Here is a 20,228-nt window from a genome sequence, read left to right as displayed (position 1 = left end):
AAAACAGAGCAGGGGTTTGAGCACTAGAGAAAAATGATCTGGTTTATATTTTGGAAAGATCATCCTGACCAATAAAATGAAGTATGAAGGGCAAAAGCAGAAGCAGAGACACCACTGGGAGGCTCCTGCAATAACTTAGACCTGCATGGTGCCAGTGGAAGTGGACAGAAGTGATAGATTATAGATATATTTTGTCAGTTGAGACCACAGGAATTCCCTATAGACTAGACATAGGAAAAAGAGAATTCAAGCCTGGGTTTTCCAGTCTGTAGCAACTGGAAGATTGAAGTTGCCATTTAAGTGTGGTGGGCACGGCTGCAGGAAGACCAGGAAAATGAAGAGTCCAGTTTGAGATATGATAAATTGAGAGGCATGTTACACATCCAAGTGGAGATGTTAAGCAGGCAGTTAAACAAAATTTGGGAGAGAAATCAGGGATGAAATTATGAATTTTAGACTTGTCAACACAAAGGTGGATAGAACATGACCATCAAGGGAACAAGCTGACTAGGAAGAGGCAGGTCAGAGTCAAAGGATTGTTGGGAATGAAGATAAATACATCCAGTGATACCCAGAAAGGGAATACAGAATTAAGATTTGCCTTTCAGTAAATTAGAAAAATATCCCCTTCTCAGCAAATGAATTAGGAAAAGGTGCCACCCTCTGGGTAGACATGACCCTGCAGGTGTTAGCAGGAAGGCCCACAGTTTGTCCAGCAGGAGGGCTAGGTTTCAGCCTTACTTAGCCTCTCAGCAGGGTTACATGCAGCAACCATTGTGAGACATCCTGCTACCCTCCCCTGTCTGCTATGAGATGGTTTTGTTTTTTAGGTAGGCTTCATGTCCAGCATGGAACCCAATGCAGGGCTCAAACTCACAACCCTGAGATGAAGACCTGACATCAAGAGTCAGATGCTCAACCAACTGAGCCACCCAGGTGCTCCTACTACAAGATTTCTTAAATTCTCCTGCATGTCCTCACTATTGGATCTCAGTAATTAAGAGTATTGGCTTTGAAGCTAGACTGCCTAGGTAAGAATCTAGGTTCTGTTCCCTGCTCATTGGTAACTTTAGACAAGTTACTGAGTCTCCCTAAATATCAGTTTCCCTGTCTATAAAATGAGAATAATGAGAGTAGCCTCCTCAAAAGGATCTTGAAGATGAAGGAAAATTCATATGAAAGCCATAATTTAGCCAGTATCTCTGACACCTAGCAAGGGCTCAACAAATATTAGTTGATATTATGTTATCCTCTTTTCACTAGGATAGCAAAGACTACTTGTCTACATTTAGAATAAACATATTTCTTTAACCTATACAGCTTTAATTATTATTCAAGAATGCTTTCACTCTTTGTTCCCACAATAAAAGAGTTTAAAATAAAGCTTCCTTCTGGTGCCTCTATTTATTGGATCGCTTAACTTCAAATTCTAAGGCATATTTCCTACATGTACATTAATTAGAAAAGCAACATGCCTAAATACCCTAGGAAAAAATCCTAAGGCACAACAGCCTCATAAAGGATCTTGAGCTCTTTGAAATCAATTCCAGAGTGGTGCATAAAAGGTATGCTCCAGGGTTAGATCTACAATTCTTAAATGTACTACATTTGGGATCCTCAAGAGTCTGCACTTTTTATTTCCTTAGCTTCCAAGAACTCTGGGTTTCAACAGAACAAAACAATTTATATTTTGTAATAAAAAGAAAGTATCTTTAAGCATGCTGTAATTCAAACTTTAAGCATCTGAAGTTCTCTTTAATAAACCTCTGGATAGTAATCTTATTGACACTCTTTGAAAAATGATCAAATTGAGTGCTTGTCCCCCAAAATTATGAGTTTTGTGGATTCTTTATGAGAACACCTAAGTGAAATTAAATTAAATTGAAACAATTGCTTACTCTAGCCATAGCAACAAAAATAAAACTTCCCTGCACATACAACATAGATGAGGGATGCAAAAATGGTTTTTAAAAAAACCAAGACTGTCTTAACTAATATGAAGTAAAACAAAGAAAAAGAATATTCTACCTATATTTAAGTCGTATACTATGTTCTTTTTACCATGAATGGCTAGTCCAGTTTAATGTCCCTCCAAAATAAAAAAAGAAAAAAGAAAAAGTTATAATTCAATTTCTGATTTAACTGAAAAGTAACATTGAATATAAAAATTTTACATGAAGACCTCATTACCCCTCTCCTGTTAACACACCTTTCATATTATTTTATAAAATGCCAATTCACACTAAAAGCTCACCCTATATTTCACAATGGCACACTTTTTAAAATTGCAGCTAAGGAGAAAGGACAGAAATGCCCCATGGTTATTCTATACAGCAATGCCTTTCAACTTAAGGACATTTTGTACCATATAAAAATTATAACAGAACTGAAACACTATGAAAGCCCATCTCATATAAGCGCAGCATGAAGGTTACCTACATATTATTTAAAAAGCCAAAGAACTAAATTAGTCCAATTGAAATCTAAGAAGATAATCTAATATGTGAGACCTCAGAGAAGCTTTCATTGAATCACCCAGAACAAGAATAACCTTTAGCTAGAAGCCATCAAGTTTAAGTAAGCAGGGCAGAGGTAACATGCCCTTCATAGACACCTTGAAAGTGACAGTGACTTTTGTTGCTGTTAAGTCCAGTGGGCCTGTGGGTCAGTTCTACTCCATATTTTAAGACAGCTCAAATATATATGAATTCTCCTAAGGTATGTTATTTTTGAAAGGCAGAGAACAAAAAGAAAATGGCGAAAAAAGTAAAATTCTTGTCAACCACAATTTGAAGCTAAAAATCCCCCTTTTCTTCTTTGTTCTCTTACTAGCTGTAAATAAAAGCCTGCTTATCAGAATAAAGAAAATGAGACCAAAGTCTTTGAAAACACTATATTCATTTTTCTATGTATCTACTTATACACTAGGAAAAACCAACAGTATATAACTGTTTTAAAAACTTGAGCTCCTTCCCTGCCTCATTTCCATTTTTCCAAATTCCTTTAACAGAGTTTTTAAAAGTCTATGCCAGAATCTCTGAACTTAACCATCCAAGCTCACTATTTTACCACCACTTTTAAATTTTTTCTCCAGGAACTCTGCCCATATATCTATTAACCCTATTTAACTATTTCTCCCAAATGTTCAGTATTCTCTCTATAAGACATAGAAGTCTTTCTCCCCTGGCTTCAAAACACCACCTTCTACCCTTCCAGCATTCTTTTCCAATACGTGTTGCTGGTTCCAGTTTATCTACCATCTCCTGTTAAGGAAGGGTCTTACCCTAAGGTCCAACCCCTTACATCCCATTCATTGCTCACATTGTTTTCTCTGAGTAATCTCATCCTAGAGTTTCAGTTCAACTTAGGAACTCAGATTCTACAGTCTAGATCTCTCACCTGAGCTTCAGAATTCGCAAATCCATTGACCACCGGGCCATCTCACAGGCATTTTAAAACTGAACTCGTGATTTTTTCCCCAAAATCTGTTGCCACCATCTTCAGTTCTCATTTAGATTAATGACTTCACCATACAAATGGGCACCCAACCCAGCAGCATGAATGAACATCATCCTAGAATATTTTCTTTCACTCTGCCTCTTTCCTCATATCAGATTAGTGGAAAATTAATATTGCTTATATCCCCTCAACTCCTCTCGCATTGTCCATGTCCTCTCCATTCCCATGACTACTTTCTCAGTTCAGACCCTTTTTTTTAATAAAAGAAATATATGTGGACTCAAATACACACACATATATATAAACAGTATGTTCTCTCTTTTGAAAAAAAGAATTGAAAGAAAAGTTACTGTAAGGGAAGGAAAAACAAGATGAACTCAAGAAACAAATGGGAGAAAAAATAAAACATTACAAAGATAAAAGTAACAAAAGCATTCAATATATATGAACTGAGAGCATATTTTGGGAACATGATGGACAGACTAGCAAAATCACACATCAAAAAAGATGGGAAAGTTCAAATACTCTTCTTTCCTTATCTCTCAAAGCAAGGAATCAATAGATACTGAAGTTGGGTGGTAATTTAAAATAATTTCTCATTCAAGGAAAAATATGCAAAAAGCCTCTAAGCATATAAAAAGTTGTTCAACCATTTAAATGAGGGGATGGAGAAACATTTACCATGCAAATGGATGTCAAAAGAAATCCAAGGTACTAATACTTATATCAGACAAAAGAGACTTTAAAACAAAGACCATAACAAGAGACAAAGAAGAAAGGACACTATGTAATAATAAAGGGGACAATCAAACAAGAAGGTATAGCAATTGTAAAAATTATGCACCCAATATGGGAGCATTCAAATATATAAAACAATAACAACTGTAAAGGAAATAATCGATATTAATATAAAAATAGTAGGGTACTTTACATCAACGGACAGATCATCCAAACAGAAAATCAACAAGGAAACATGACATGCTGGGTCAGATGGATTTAACATACATTCAGACTATTCCATCCTAAAACAGCAGAATACACATTCTTCTCAATTTCACATAGAACACTGTCCAGAATGGATCACATATCACATATCACATATCACCAAGTCTCAACCAATGCAAAAATATCAAAATGATACCATGCATCTTTTCTGGCCACAATGCTATGAAACCAGAACTCAACCATAAGAAAAATTCTGGAAAGACCACAAATACATAGAGGTTAAATAACATACTACTAAACAACAAATGGGTCAACCAGGAAATCAAAGAAGAAATTTAAAAGTTCATAGGAACAAATGAAAATGAAAATACAATGGTCCAAAATCTTCAGGATGAAGCAAAAGCATTCTAAGAGGGAGGTTAATAGCAATACAGACCCACCTCAAGAAATACAAAAAATTTCCATCAACCTAACCTTACACCTAAAGGAACTAGAAAAGAACAAACCAAAACCAAAACCAAAAAGAAGAAGGAAGGAAATAATAAAGATTAGGGCAGAAATATATGATATAGAAACTAAAAAATAATAAAAACGAGCAGATCAATGAAGCCAGGAGCTGGTTCAAGATCAACAAAATTCATAAACTGCTAACCAGACTTTAAAAAAAGAGAGGTGGGGGACTCAAATAAACAAATCACAAATCAGAGAGGAGAAAACAAATCACAAATCAGAAAGGAGAAATAACAACCAACTACAGAAATACAAATAATTGTAACACAATGTTATGAAAAATTATAGGTCTACCTATTAGACAACCTAGAAGAAATGGATAAATTCTTAGAAACATAAAACCTACCAAGCTGAAGCAGGAAGAAATAGAAAATTTGAATAGGCCAATTAACAGTAACAAAATTGAGTTGGTAATCAAAACACCTCCAACAAATAACTCCAGGACCAGATGCTTTCACATGCGAATTTCACCAAACATTTAAAGAAGAGTTAATACATATTCTTATCAAACTATTATTTTAAAAAATACAGAAAATGAAGGAAAACTTCCAAACTCACTCTATGAGGCTATATCAAAATCAGATAAAGATACCATAACAAAAAAATAAAAAGAGAGAGAGAGAGAACTATAGAACTATAGGCTGATATCTCTGATGAACATAGATGCAAAAATTCTCAACTAAATACTAGCAAACCAAATCCAACAATATATTTTTAAAAACATACATTACGGGGCACCTGGGTGGCTCAGTGGGTTAAGCCTCTACCTTCGGCTCGGGTCGTGATCCCAGGGGCCTGGGATCGAGTCCCGCATGGGGCTCTCTGCTCAGCAGGGAGCCTGCTTCTCCTCATCTCTCTCTGCCTGCCTCTCTGCCTATTTGTGATCTCTCTCTCTGTCAAATAAATAAATTAAATCTTTAAAAAAAAAAAAAACATACATTACAATCAAGTGGGATTTATTCCTGGAATGCAAGGTGGTTCAATATTCACAAATGAATCAATGTGATACACCACATTAATAAAAGAAAGGATAAGAACCATATGATCATTTCAATAGATGCATTAAAAGCATTTGACAAAGTGCAGCATCCATTCATGACAAAAACCCTCAACAAAGTAGGTCTAGAGGAAACATACCTCAAGATAATAAAGGCCATCTATGAAAAACCCACCACTAACAACACCCTTGATGGGGAAAAACTGAGATGTTTTCCTCTATGATCAGGAACAAGACAGGGACGTCCATCTCACGATCACTATTTAACACAGTAGTAGAAGTCTTAGCCTCAGCAACCAGACAACAAAAATTAATAAAAGGCATCCAAATCAATAAGGAAGGAATAAAACTTTCACTATTTACAGAAGACATGATACTCTATTAAGAAAACCCAAAAGACTCCACCAAAAACTACTAGAACTGACAATGATTCAGTAAAGGCACAGCTACAGAATCAATGTATAGAAATCTGCTGCATTCCTATATGCCAATAATGAAGCAGCAGAAAGAGAAATTGAGAAAATCACCCCCACTTACAATTGCACCAAAAATAAAATATCTAGGAATAAACTTAAGAGAAAAAGAGGTGAAAGACCTGTACTCTGAAAACTATAAAACACTGATGAAACACTGATGAAAGAAATTCAAGATGACATAAAGAAATAGAAAGACATTCCATGCTCAAGGGTTGGAAGAATAAATATTGCTAAAATGTCTATGCTAAGGCTAAGCAATCTACACATTTAATGCGATCCCTACCAAAATACCAATGGCATTTTTTCATAGGACTAGAACAAACCTAAAATTTGTACACAGCCACAAAAGACCTCAAACAGCCAAAGCTACATTGAAAAAGAAAAACAAAACTGGAGGTATCATAATTCCAGACCTCAAGTTATAGTGCAAAGTTGTAGAAATCAAAACATGATACTGGAACAAAAACGGACACATATATCAATGGAACAGACTAGAAAATCCAGTAATAAACTCACAATTATATGGTCAATTAATCTTCAATGAAGTAGGAAAGAATATCCAATAGTAAAAAGACAGTCTCTTCCACAAATGGTGTTGGGAAAACTGGACAGCAACATGCAAAGGAATGTAACTGAACCACTTTCTTATACCATACACAAAAATAAATTCAAAATGGATTAAAGAACTAAATGTGAGACCTGAAACCATAAAAATCTTTGAAAAGAGCACAGGCAGCAATTTCTCTGACATTGACCATAGCAACATTTTTCTAGATGCATCTCCTAAGGCATGGGAAACAAAAGCAAAAATAAATTACTGGGACTCCCACAAAATAAAAGCTTTCTGCACAGTGAAGGAAACAATTAACAAAACTAAAAGACAACCTATGAAATAGGAGAAGATGTTTGCAAACAACATATACAATAAGGGATTAGTATCCAAAATAGATAAAGAACTGATAAAACTGAACATGCAAAAAAAAAAATTCCAATTAAAAAACAGGCAGAAGTAAACAGACATTTCTCCAAAAAAGATATTCCAATGGCTAACAGACATATGGAAAGATGCTCAACATGACTCATCAGCAGGGAAATGCAAATCAAGACCACATGAGATGTCACCTCACACCTGTCAAAATGGTTAAAATAAAAAAACACAAGAAGTAAGTGTTGGCAAGGATATGGAGAAAAGGAAACCCTCATTCACTGTTGGGGCAAATGTAAACTGGTGGAGCCCACTATGGAAAACAATATAGAAGTTCCTCAAAAGGTTAAAAATAGAATTGCTCTACAATCCAGTAATCTCACTACTGGGTACTTACAAAAACTTCATTTTACCCAACTAATTCAAAGGCATACATGCACTCCCATGTTTACTGCAGCATTACTTACAATAGCCAAATTATGGAAATGGGCCAACTGTCTATCAGTAGATGAATGGATAAAGAAGGTATACACACATACATGCCTACATACATTGAAATATTATTCAGCCAGAAGAATGAACAAAATATTGCCATTTGCAACAACATAAATGGAGCTAGAAAGTATAACGTTAAGTGAAAAAAGTCAGTCAAAGAAAGACAAATACTATATGATTTCACTCACATATGGAACTTAAGAAACATAACAAATGAGCAAAGGAAAAAAACGAGAGAGAGAGAGAGAGAGAGACAAACCAAGAAACATGTTCTTAACTATAGACAACAAACAGATGGTTACCAGAAGGGAGGTGGGTACAGAAATCTCACTTCTAGATATCTACTCCAAAAATAAAAACTAATGCATGCCCGAAGTAATTCATTGTACCAATTAATTTCAAGTGACTTCAAAACACAGTATTTTTACTCTAATCCTTAAAAGGATATCCTCTAGGAAAAAAAGAATGGCAAAGTAATCTTCAGCTGCATTTAGTACTCTTATTAAATACATGTAATATAGCCTTATAAATTCTTATATATATGCACACATACATATATATATAAACTTATATACCTATACTCACACACATTATGATAAAGCAATTATATTCATGCTATTAGGAAATAAGATTCTAGCATAAGGAAAATAGATACAAATATTAAATCAGAAAATTTACATGTAAATCCTGTTATCTTATATTGAACTGGAATTAGCAGTATGATCTTATTATATATTTTTCTCCTCCTAAAAAATACCAATTTCCTAGCTCCATTCACAAAATAAAAAGGAAGTGGGAGTGGCAACAGCAACCCAGTACATAGATTGTGTTTCCTAAATACTATTTCCCACTAAAAGGACCCAAGCTTCTCAAAGAAAATGCTGGTTGAAGATCTGGGGCAGGAAATATAAAAAATCAGCCTAAAACATCTTACCTAAAACATAGAAACCACTTGGATTTGTCAAGAGGCTCAGGACCCAAGTTAAAGGTATTCTCACTGACCAAAAATGGGAAATTTGAGCATCAAAAGAATAAAGATTGCAATATCTTTTGCAATCTTTATCCATTGCAAATAAAGATTGCAATAAAGATAAAGAACTTTATCTATTGCAAATAAAGATTGCAATAAAACATGCATAAAAATTAGTTCAGAAAACAAAAACTCACTGGTTACCTTTCAAAGTTGCTAGGACACCATCCTATTTTTCTGAAAACTAATAAAGAATGAGAAATAGTCAAGTATTTTCCTGATTTTCTGGCATGAACTATACCTTAGAGGAATATTCTAAAATTCTTTATAGAGTAATCCCAACCAATAAAACTAATTAAGAATTACAAAACACTAAAAATCACCATTTACAATCCCTTAGAAAATAACAATCTAGAAAATGATCATCAGTAAAAGTTAAAATCATTCAGTGAATGATTAATAGGGAACTTTGAGAATCAGACTTACAGAGCCTGAACGTGCTGATCAAATTTAACGTCACCAAATGTGACACAATTCAGACTCTATGGTTCCTGACGTGACACAATGGGAAGTACTCATCATCCACACAGTATTCTTGCCAAAAGAGTTAAAATTAAATCTAATCAAGACTTGTCTAACTACCACCTTACTGGAAGGAGGAATGTGTTAAGTGACATCACAAGGTTGCCATCACCCAAATCCAGAACATGAAAAATACTCCAAGATAAAATGACTTGGTTTCTTCAACTCATAGATGACATGGAAAAGAAGGAAAACTCTTAGGACCAGCCACTCAAAATTATGTCAATCCTGAATTCTGATTCCAAAATCCAACTATAAAAAGACATTTTTAAGCAGTTAAAATTAGACAGTCTCTACTTGATAATGCTAATATTTGTTAATTTTATGGGGCATGATAAGATGATTACATTTTCTTAAATCCTCATATATTAGACATAATATTAACATGGACAATTTATTTTCAACAAAAGTGCCAAAGTAGCTCAAGTTTCTTTTCAACAAATGGTGCTGAAATAATTGGGCATCATACATAAAACAAGAATCTTAAACCTTTTCTCACACCAGATGCAAAAATTTACTTGAAATAGATCACAGAGCTAGGGATAAGACAAAGCTATCAAACTTCTTAAAGAAAACATAGGAGAGGGGCGCCTGAGCGGCTCAGTGAGTTAAAGCCTCTGCCTTCAGCTTAGGTCATGATCCCAGGGTCCTGGGACCGAGCCCCACATTGGGCTCTCTACTCAGCGGGGAGCCTGCTTCCTCCTCTCTCTCTGCCTGCTTCTCTGCCTACTTGTGATCTCTGTCTGTCAAATAAATAAATTTTTAAAAATCTTAAAAAAAAAAAAAGAAAATGAAAAGGCAAGCCACAGACTGAGTCACAGTACTTTTAAAACCCATATATGATAAAGGTCCTTTATCCAGAAAATATAAAGAATACTTAGAAATCAATAATTTACATGAAAAACTATTCAATATCTTAAAATGGGACAAAACATTTGAAAAGACACTTCATTAAAGAAGATATATAGATGGTAACTAAGCACATGAAAAATGCTCAATATCAGTAGTCACTAGAGAAATGCAAATTAGAGTTACAATATATACTACTATACACCTACTGGAATGACTAAAATTAAAAAGACTATCAATACCCAAGCTAGCAAAGTTGAGAAGTAAATGGAAAGCTCATACATTGCTACTGAAAACAAAAATTGGTAGTTTCCTACAAAATTAAACATATACCCACCATATGACCTAGCAATTTCTCTCCTTAAACATTTACCCAAGAGATATGAAAGCATATGTCCACATAGTGACCTATACACAAATGTTCATTTTGGCCTTATTCATAATAGTCAAAAACTTGAAAACTCAAATTTCCATTAACAAATAAATAAGCACTCTTGTAATACAATCATCCCATCATACTTTGTGCTTGAAAAAAGTAAACTACTGACAAACGCAACAACATGAATATGCTAAGTGAAAGGCATTATGCTAAGTGAAAGAATCACACAAAAGGAAGTTGTACGATTAATATTCACAGAATATTCCCGACCTCTCTCTTACATCATTCAGTTTATTTGGTGCCTTGACCCTATTTAACTTCCTGATTTTAAAACTGTTTGTTTGTTTGTATGAGAGAACAAGCAGGAGAGGCAGAGGGAGAGAGAATCTCAAGCCAACTGAGCCACCCAGGCATGGCAACCCTATTTAACTTCCTAATAATATTTGCTTTGCAGCTTGCAAGCCTCTTTGGTGTCCAGTTTATCCTCAATGTCATTCTATGTACCTGATGTATTATGCGTACGATTCATATTTTTTTCTTGAAAGAACTCTAACTCAACCTGCATATGTGTTTATACTATAAAATTATAAAAACAAAAGCTTTGAGTATTTTTCTTTGTTTTTTCACTGCCCTTTAAAAAAATTATATCTTTTTTTATTTTATTTTTTTCAGTGTTCCAAGATTCATTGTTTATGCACCACACCCAGTGCTCCAAAATTATCTTGTTTTATTGATCTTATTTCTAACAACAGAATTTTTAAAAAGGGGACCCAGTGATTGTCCATGATTCACATGTTAATTTGATTTCTGAGTATATCAGTAAAGATACTTTGGCAAAGTTTTAACTGCTACAATTCTGTTCTTCAATACTCCTGGGTGAAAGCAATGAGTTTGCAAGCTTATTTTATTCACTACACAAGCTGGGTTTGGTATGGTGTGTAGTACAGAGCCCAAAGTCTCCAACACAGTATTGCATTTTGAGTATTTAAAGATCAAAGAACATTAAAGTCCTGTCTCTTAACTCCCTCCTCCTAATCAACAACTTATTTCTCAGATGGATCCAGTTAATTTTGACCTAACATAAGTTGAAATTCAAGTTAAACTTATCACTAAATTGAAAGAGTAAAAGGAATGATGAAAGTAGCTTATCTCATTTACAACAAACTATTAAAAAATATACTAGGACAAGATTCATAGATTCACACAAAACTGCCAAATATATTTTACTTCAAACATTGTCTTGATCATGTCCGTTTTAATATGTAAATATTTTACCATATTTAGATAAAATACTGTTTCTAAAGAAGTAAACCTCTTAAATCTTTCTTCTGAATTAAGTGACAGACTCAATCTTTTTCTGCTCCTAGAAAACGTAGAGTCATACAAGCCCACGTAAATCAGTGCAAGGGTTAAAAAGGCAGCAGTTCTCCAATTTTTTCCCACCAAAACACAAGTGACATTTAAAGTGTATTTAATATTCACTGTCCAACGTGCTCTGCTCACTCCGAACTGCCACCTGCAGTAAGGAAAACAACTGGTTTGTATGAAATTCCCATGAAAGATTTCTGTAACCCCGAATTTTCTCTCCCATCTGTCTGTAATACATTAGTATCATAAAACCACAGTCAAAACCACTGCATTTTTTGCCTCATTCCTGACTCTGTTTTATATTCTTATGCTTGTTTTCCTTTCTTCTTTCACTCCACTTTTAATTTGTGCTATCTTGAGTTTCATATAGCCTTGTAAGTCACCTTAAATCCTTTCCAGAAGAAGAAATAAATAAATAATCATTCTATGTATCTGCAAAAGCAATCTCTTCTTGTTTACATTAGATAAAGCCTTAAAACTTTTAACTCCTTGCTGTCTCTTAACTATTCTCTACCATATTGAACACGGAAGTATCAAAATCCAAGTTCCTTCCTTTTTGTTTTTATCAATGCTTTGTTTGAAGATATTTAAGGCTGCATACAAAAAATAAAGGAAAATCATCCATGCACAATTTAAGTTTAGAGGCCCGTGACAGAAATTAAACTGCACAAATAAAGAAACTGCTTGCTACACAACTTTAATGTGTAAAGAATGTAAAGATTCCAGTTCCTGGCATATATGATTACTCAAATAGTAATGGCTCGGTTACACAGCAGGAATTTTTAAATGCTCTGATGTAACACTACTATAGCTTGGGCACTGGCACATGAGCATTTGTTTTAGCGCTATTTTAAAAAATCACTAATACACACTCCATATAGCAGAACGGAGCCTCTGCTCAATTGAGTCTACCTGAGTTGTTGTGAAAGAAAAAAATGTGTAAGAGAATCATATTTTTATCTAAATCTGAAATGCCCACTAATCTATTCAAAAAAGTAGACATTTATAAAATTGGAGCTTTCATAAAGTCATTTAGAGTTTAGTGTTCTTAAAAGAAAAATTAGTATAAAAGTAATAAATGCACAGCATAGTAGCTTCTATTCATCCCATTTCATAGAAATAATGTCCTTTTACTTCCCCCAAAGCTATCTAACGAAGCAACAGATAATCTATAATTATAGGATTTGCCTTACACAGCAAAATTTGATCTTAAAAAGTTGGACACTTCACTCACCTACTGCAGGACAGAGTATTACCCATATACAGATACTAAATCAATTGTCTAAGCAATTTCTTGTACTTAGAAATTCAGTGCCACTATTACGGCTCACAATTTGGCTTATGATGCATCTGTAAGCAAACAGCCTGACAAGCACCCTAGTGTATTTCAGGATGACTGACAGGACACAGTGGCTCAAGCAGAAAGGGGGGATGGGTGCTCTTAAAGCAATATGCCTATAAGAGTGACATCAAACAGGAGAATCAAACTTAAAACTGCATTTTCCAAATTTGCATGAAATAATGATATATTGTCCAGTATCAGCTTTTAAACATAACTTCTGTGTGCATTATATTCCCCAAACATTGTAAATTCCAAAGTAACCTTAAAAATTTTAAACACTGAAAGAAAAGTGTAAAACATGCGTGTTATATGATACCTCCCTGAACTTATCAAACTTCTAAATTACTTAAGAATATTCCAATTATTTTAAACAGAAATTGAGTCAGGGTACCTGGAGAAAAGTAGCTCTTATCTCCACTCTAGATATTTGCCAATCGCTCCTAAAAAAGTAACTTAACTGATGAAAGTAAATTAAATATCACAGTTGCTATCAAAAATAGGGATAGGAGAGCCATGTAGTTTGTCCCCTGCTGTGTTACTTCCCTGCGGCCTACTTCTGTGGTTAAAAAATAGATCAAAAGGGGCGCCTATATGGCTTAGTCGGTGGCTCAGTCAGTTAAGCATCTGCCTGCAGCTCAGGTCATGATCCCAGAGTCCTGGGATCAAACCCTGTTTTGGACTCCCTGCTCAGCAGGCAGTCTGCTTCTCCCTCCTTCTTCTTCTGCCCATCTCCCTGCTTGTTCTATCTCTTTTGCTCTCTCCTTCAAATAACTAAAATCTTAAAAAAAAAAGAGGCAGATTGGGGTGCCTGGGTGGCTCAGATGGTTAAGCATCTGCCTGCTGTTCAGGTCATGATCTCCAGCTCCTGGGATTGAACCCCACGTCCAGCTCCTTGCTCAGTGGGGAGCCTGCTTCTGCCTCTGCCTGCCACTCCCCCTTCTTGTGCTCTGGCTTACTCTCTCTCTCTCATTCTGTCTCTCTCTCTCTCTCTCTCTCTCAAATGAATAAACAAAATCTGAAATAAATAAATTTTTTAAAGTAGAGCAAAAGTTTAGGAAATTTCAATTATGGATATTTCCATATTTCACTTCAGAAAATATTTATTTAAGTGATACATTGGCTTCAGTCTTCACATATGTAATTTTTCTGTATTATTTCACAATACTCTGCACTGCTCAATCTTTTCTATAGCAATCAACCCTATTTTAAAAAAAGCTACTCATTTTTAAACGTAATCCCTAATTTGGCCAGCAGAGGGTACCATTTGATCCTGAAAAACCAAAGTATTGCATCCAATGACATTTATTTTTATACTTGAACTAGAAACTGGGACATACCATCTCAAACTTCCTTATTAAATGTGTTCAGAAATGTCCCATTTGAGGGGTACCTGGGTGGCTCAGTTGGTTGGGCGGCTTCCTTGGACTCAGGTCATGATCCTAGAGTCCCAAATGGGGTTTCCTGCTCAAAGGAGAGTCTTCTCCCTTTGACCCTTCTCCCTTTCTTGCTCTCTCTCATTTTCTCTCTCTTAAATAAATGGATAAAATTGTTTTTTAAAAAATGTTTACAAAAAAAAGTCCCATTTTATTTTGCCCATATAGATTTGACTTTCACAGAGCCCATATTAATGTTTAAAACTTCTCATTTGTGACAAAGTCTATTATTATTTCTTCCTCAGTCAGCTCAATCAGATGCATCCTCATGGTAATGAAAGAAAGGCTAAGAAGTAGAATTTGGTTCAATGATCAAAATGACTTTCTACAACCCTAGATTTTTCTGGGGGGAAAAAAAGGAAACAAAGAAATAAAAACTCTACATAAAGATTAAAAGTTCCATTAGAAAATCCAAAACAAATGCAAAAGAAAATAGAACTACACTATAATACAGGATAATTCCTCTTAAAAATTACATATACACTTGTAAAATGTTTAATTTTTTCCAAATGCTCGGTTTGGTATCTGCTATTTGTCCATTATATGTTAGGAGCTATAGGTTAATTTTACAAGACGGGTTCCTGTTTTCACAGCATTATTATATTTCTCATGACCATACAATGTTATGGCTAACAAAGTCCTCATACAAGCTACAAATTCCTTATTTTACAACTTCAATTTGGAAAAGTGTGAACACTGACTTGCCTGATTTACTCTTAAAGATTTTACCATCTCAATAGCCAAAATCATTAACAACCACAAATTTATCTTGACTGAAGATAAAAATTTTCTATGCTTCTCTGAAGCTATTATCACAAACATTAAGTTTACTAAATTAACTTGACAAAAATAAAACAGATCTAAAGACTCGAAGAGTGATCTATCTCTCTTTTCACGCTCCCAGACTTACTACTAATGACACATCCTTTATGCTCAAGTATTACACTTTCCAGAGAGAAAAGAAATAATCATTCTTCTCCACAATAGTGATTCAAAATAGGAAATTATAGCTTCTTTTCCCATAAAAAAAAAATCCTATCTGTGATATTGAAAGCAAGTATTCAGTTCCACGCTCTATAAAATCATTTTTAATAACAAGATGTGTCCCTTTCTTTCCTCATATAATAACAAATGGTAACCATGTAAAAATCATCTTTTACACCTGGAAATAAAGTATAACACCACTTAATTGCTATGGATTCTTTCAGGAAATTTTGAATCTTTAATTTTCTGAACTGATACATTCCCTATTATATAAAGAGATACTTCAAATTATTTCTCAAATTAACTTACAAGATATGCCTGCATAAGAAAACTGAAAAGTCAGTTTTGCAAGTAATTCATCCGAAAAAATCTAAAAACATCCAATTTTAGAATACACAGATAACTTTTTTGTTTTCATATATTTAATTCCACTTTACTTTCCAACTGTGAGTTTGGTACCTAACACAGGCTCTCCTAAAGTATGTTTCATTCAGCAATTTTTGATTCCCCAGAATCAAAAGAACCTACGTCTAATGGTCTTGTTAGTCTCTATTCTATTTGTGGCTAAAAAAATTTTTAAACAACAATGCATGGGGTAGGGGGACACAGAATAACCAGTCAATAGACACAATTTAAAATAATCCTTCTTACTTTTAGCAAAAATGCCTCCATACATTTATGTTCTATTTGGATTTTCAGTATACTTTTTAGATTTCATTTTATTTTTGTGTTTTTTTAATATACTTAATTTTATATTGAACATTACCTACTATTTCTTTAAACTACTGCAGTGTGCTCATAACAAATAATATTCACACCAGTGAGCAAGCTCTGACTCTGACGTACATTAGATATGATGAGTTTGAGGTCTGAGAGGCATGTGCAAATGGGTAATGTCCTATGGGCAGCTGACACGCAGAATCCTGAAGCTCAGGAGAAAATCAAGCCTAGAAAGAGAGATACAGTAACTACGCATCCATGTTACGCCCTAAACCATGAGATTAAATGAGCTCTTCCACGTTTCAGAGGAGAGGAAGATAAGGCAGGCAAGGATAGTACTTTGCAAAACAAGTACCCACTAGAAAAAGGAAGAGAAGGAGAGAAATGAAAAGAAGAGGCAGAAACACGTGAAAACTGGGTTCAAATTCAAGCTCTACTTTACTCTGCTTACCCATGTCTATTTTGATCCCTTTCCCCTGTTTTTCCCATGTTGTGAAATGTGACCTACAAAGTGGCCATGAAGGAGAATTGCTTATAAAAATTACCCATAGAATTTAATGGAGTGCTCTGTTCGGTGCTAAATAATTCACCAATTAATCACTGTTACTATGTGGAAAGATACTTTTCTCTTTGTAGAATTCTCCTTTTCCAAAACCAAATGCCACTGAATTTTTGAAGGGTGCTAAGAGGTAGCAAATTACCTATTTGATTTAAAAATGGAGGAAGAGTCATTAAGTCCACACATTTTTATTTAGCAAATCGAATCCCTTTCACCAAGGGAAGTAATCTACCCTATCCATGACAATAACTTATAATTAGGTAATTAAGAAACATAAAATTGAAGTGCTTAAGATTTGCTTCTGAAGTGTTAACAAATGCTTAAAAGAGAAAATGAAAGATACACTAACATATATTAATAACTGATCTATGTTTATTTAGAGGATTAGATACGGGATGGTAAAAGGACAGAATAGTGAACTAAAAGCAAAGGAATGACAATAAGTAAAAAATAGAAAACCTCCAGTCTTGTTCCCACATAAGACTTATGGAATCATGCCAACATGCTTCATTCCAGAGCAGACAGCCAGTCACTCGCTGAGGCTGCATTAGAGCGAAGGGAAGGAAATCCTTTCTCCCACTCTGCTTCCAAAGATAATAACAGAAAACTAGAGAATGATGGATTTCACTATCAAAAGGCCATGTTTATATAACTTGTGTCCCTCATTGGCTCTCTAAAGTCAAGTCTACTAAACTTTCATTATAGAGCAAAAGAAATATATGTACAAAGACAATCAATTTTGCAAAACTCATAATATCTCCAAATTGTCCGAATACCTGTTATACTCACTAAACTTAAACAATAACATCATTCCCATCAGGCCTCCAATTGTAGAATAAAGCTCATCACAGAGTAAGGTTTAAAAAAGTAAACTCGGGGCACCTGGGTGGCTCAGTGGGTTAAGGCCTCTGCCTTCAGCTCAGGTCATGGTTCCAGGGTCCTGGGATCGAGCCCCGCATCGGGCTCTCTGCTCAGCGAGGAACCTGCTTCCTTCTCTCTCTCTCTCTCTCTCTCTCTCTCTTTCTGCCTACCTGTGATCTCTATCTGTCAAACAAATAAATAAAAAATCTTTAAAAAAATAAAAATAAAGATAAAAATAAATAATAAATTAAAAAATTAAAAAGTAAACTCAGTCATAAGCATAATGATTCACATTTCTTCAACTCTAAACAATAACCATGCCCAACAGAGAGAGTAACTCACACACACATGCCCCAAACCATCCTAGCCTTTTCTGGGTCATGGATCATGAAAGCACAGAATTAGATTGACATATCAATCGTGCTCCTTAGATAAAGTTCAACTGATGGAACGGGTCTGTGAAAAGCCTGTTTTATTTTGTTGTTGTTGTTGTCATATTGTCACATTCTATATCCCTTGCTTCAGTTCCATTCCACTCCTCCCCTCATATAGGCATCCCCTTACTAGTAAATGGATGCCCTTCTGGTCAACTTTCCATAACTCTTTTGATATACATCTTTACAATGATAAACAGCTTTTCAGATTTACATAAACAGTATTGTAATTCCTCTCTCTCCTTCTGTTTCTGTATCTCTGTTTCTATTTCTCTCTCCCCCCTACCTTTGTTTTTCTCTGTCTGTCTCCTCCTACCCCAACATTGTGTTTTCATGATCTATCATGTTGAACTAAATAAGTAAATACAAATATATATTTAAGTTGTTTTAATTTAATTGCATATATACGGTAAGCACCATAGGTTAGTTCAAGCAACATATAGTTCAGCTCTCTCTTACCCTTCATGGCAATGGAAGCAGGACATCAGATTTCCCAGACTTCTCTGCAACTCAGAATGGCATGTGACAAATTCTGGCCAATAAGGTGACAGCAGATGTCTGCTGAGATGTCTCTTTCCCTATAAAAAGGGAATCAGAGGGGCGCCTGGGTGGCTCAGTGGGTTAAAGCCTCTGCTTTCGGCTCAGGTCATGATCCCAGGGTCCTGGGAAAGAGCCCTGCATTGGGCTCTCTGCTCAGCAGGGAGCCTGCTTCCTCCTCTCTCTGAATGCCTCTCTGCCTACTTGTAATCTCTGTCTGTCAAATAAATATATAAAATCTTAAAAATTCTACAAAGAGAAAAGTATCTTTCCACATAGTAACAGTGATTAATTGGTGAATTATTTAGCACCGAACAGAGCACTCCATTAAATTCTATGGGTAATTTTTATAAGCAATTCTCCTTCATGGCCACTTTGTAGGTCACATTTCACAACATGGGAAAAACAGGGGAAAGGGATCAAAATAGACATGGGTAAGCAGAGTAAAGTAGAGCTTGAATTTGAACCTCCCCACAATTTATATGTTTGTAATTCTAATTCCCTATTCTTTAGAATATAACTATATATAGAAATAGGGCCTTTGAAGATGTGATTAAGTTAAAATAAAGCCATTAGGATGGGCCCTAATCCAATATGATCACTGTCCCTTAAGAAGAAATTAGGACGCAGACACCAAAAGCGGTAATCATGTTGCAGATGCAGCAAAAAGGTAGCCATGAATAAGTCAAGAAGAGAGGCCTCAGGAGAAACCAAACTTAACAGCACCTTGATCTTGGCCTTTAGGCCTTTAGACTATGAGAAAACAAATTTCTATTGTTTAAGCCACCCAGTCTTTGATACTTTATAATGGCAGCCCTAGCAAACTAATACAATTTGGCAGTAGAATTTCTGGGTCAGAACGCATTTGAATAGTCAATTTCAACAAATATTACCAAATTGGTCTCCAAAATAACATGACCAGCAGAACATGTGGGTTTGTTCACATGTTCCCATCTCCTCCTGAGCACAAGATATTGCAGGACATTTCAACTTTTTCCAACACAGGAAGTACGAAGTGGGCCTCATTGTTGTCTTAACTTAATTGCATTTTTGATTACCAATGTGACTGGTGATCTATTTTGGGTTGACTAGACAGCCATTCATTGAACTGCTTACTTGTACTTTTTATCCATTTTTCTCCTAGGTGGCCTATTTTTCTCACTGATTTCTAAGAATTCCCTATACATTCTATATATAATCTTTTGTCAGTACTAATCCCTGAAAATATCCTCTCCCTGCTTAATATGTCTCTCTTTGTATCCATAAAGATCCTACCATCTATATATTAACGTTCCATTTGTTTTGCATCTTTACAGATACTAGGTTATTACTATACATCAATTTTTACCAATCTCATAGGTACGATAAGGTACACCATTATTTTAATCTGTATTTATCTAGTA

At 35.0% G+C, this 20,228-nt stretch overlaps 1 protein-coding gene across 2 annotated transcripts in view; it reads right to left on the bottom strand.

Moving 5' to 3' along the window:
* The window catches only part of CTNNA3 (catenin alpha 3), a 1,866,967-nt gene that overhangs the window by 1,833,773 nt on the left and 12,966 nt on the right, over positions 1-20,228 (bottom strand). Inside the window, exon 1 of one of the 2 annotated variants that reach the window (XM_059170125.1) lies at positions 13,190-13,276. The exons of the other annotated variant lie outside the window; for it this stretch is intronic. The gene's annotated coding sequence lies outside the window, so the exon portion shown is untranslated. Of the gene's footprint in view, positions 1-13,189; positions 13,277-20,228 lie in introns of those variants that run through there. 2 annotated transcript variants of the gene reach the window in all.

The sequence above is a fragment of the Mustela lutreola genome, chromosome 4 (genome assembly GCF_030435805.1).
Source record: "Mustela lutreola isolate mMusLut2 chromosome 4, mMusLut2.pri, whole genome shotgun sequence".
Taxonomy (NCBI): domain Eukaryota; kingdom Metazoa; phylum Chordata; class Mammalia; order Carnivora; family Mustelidae; genus Mustela; species Mustela lutreola.
This window is presented reverse-complemented; position numbering and strand designations above follow the sequence as displayed.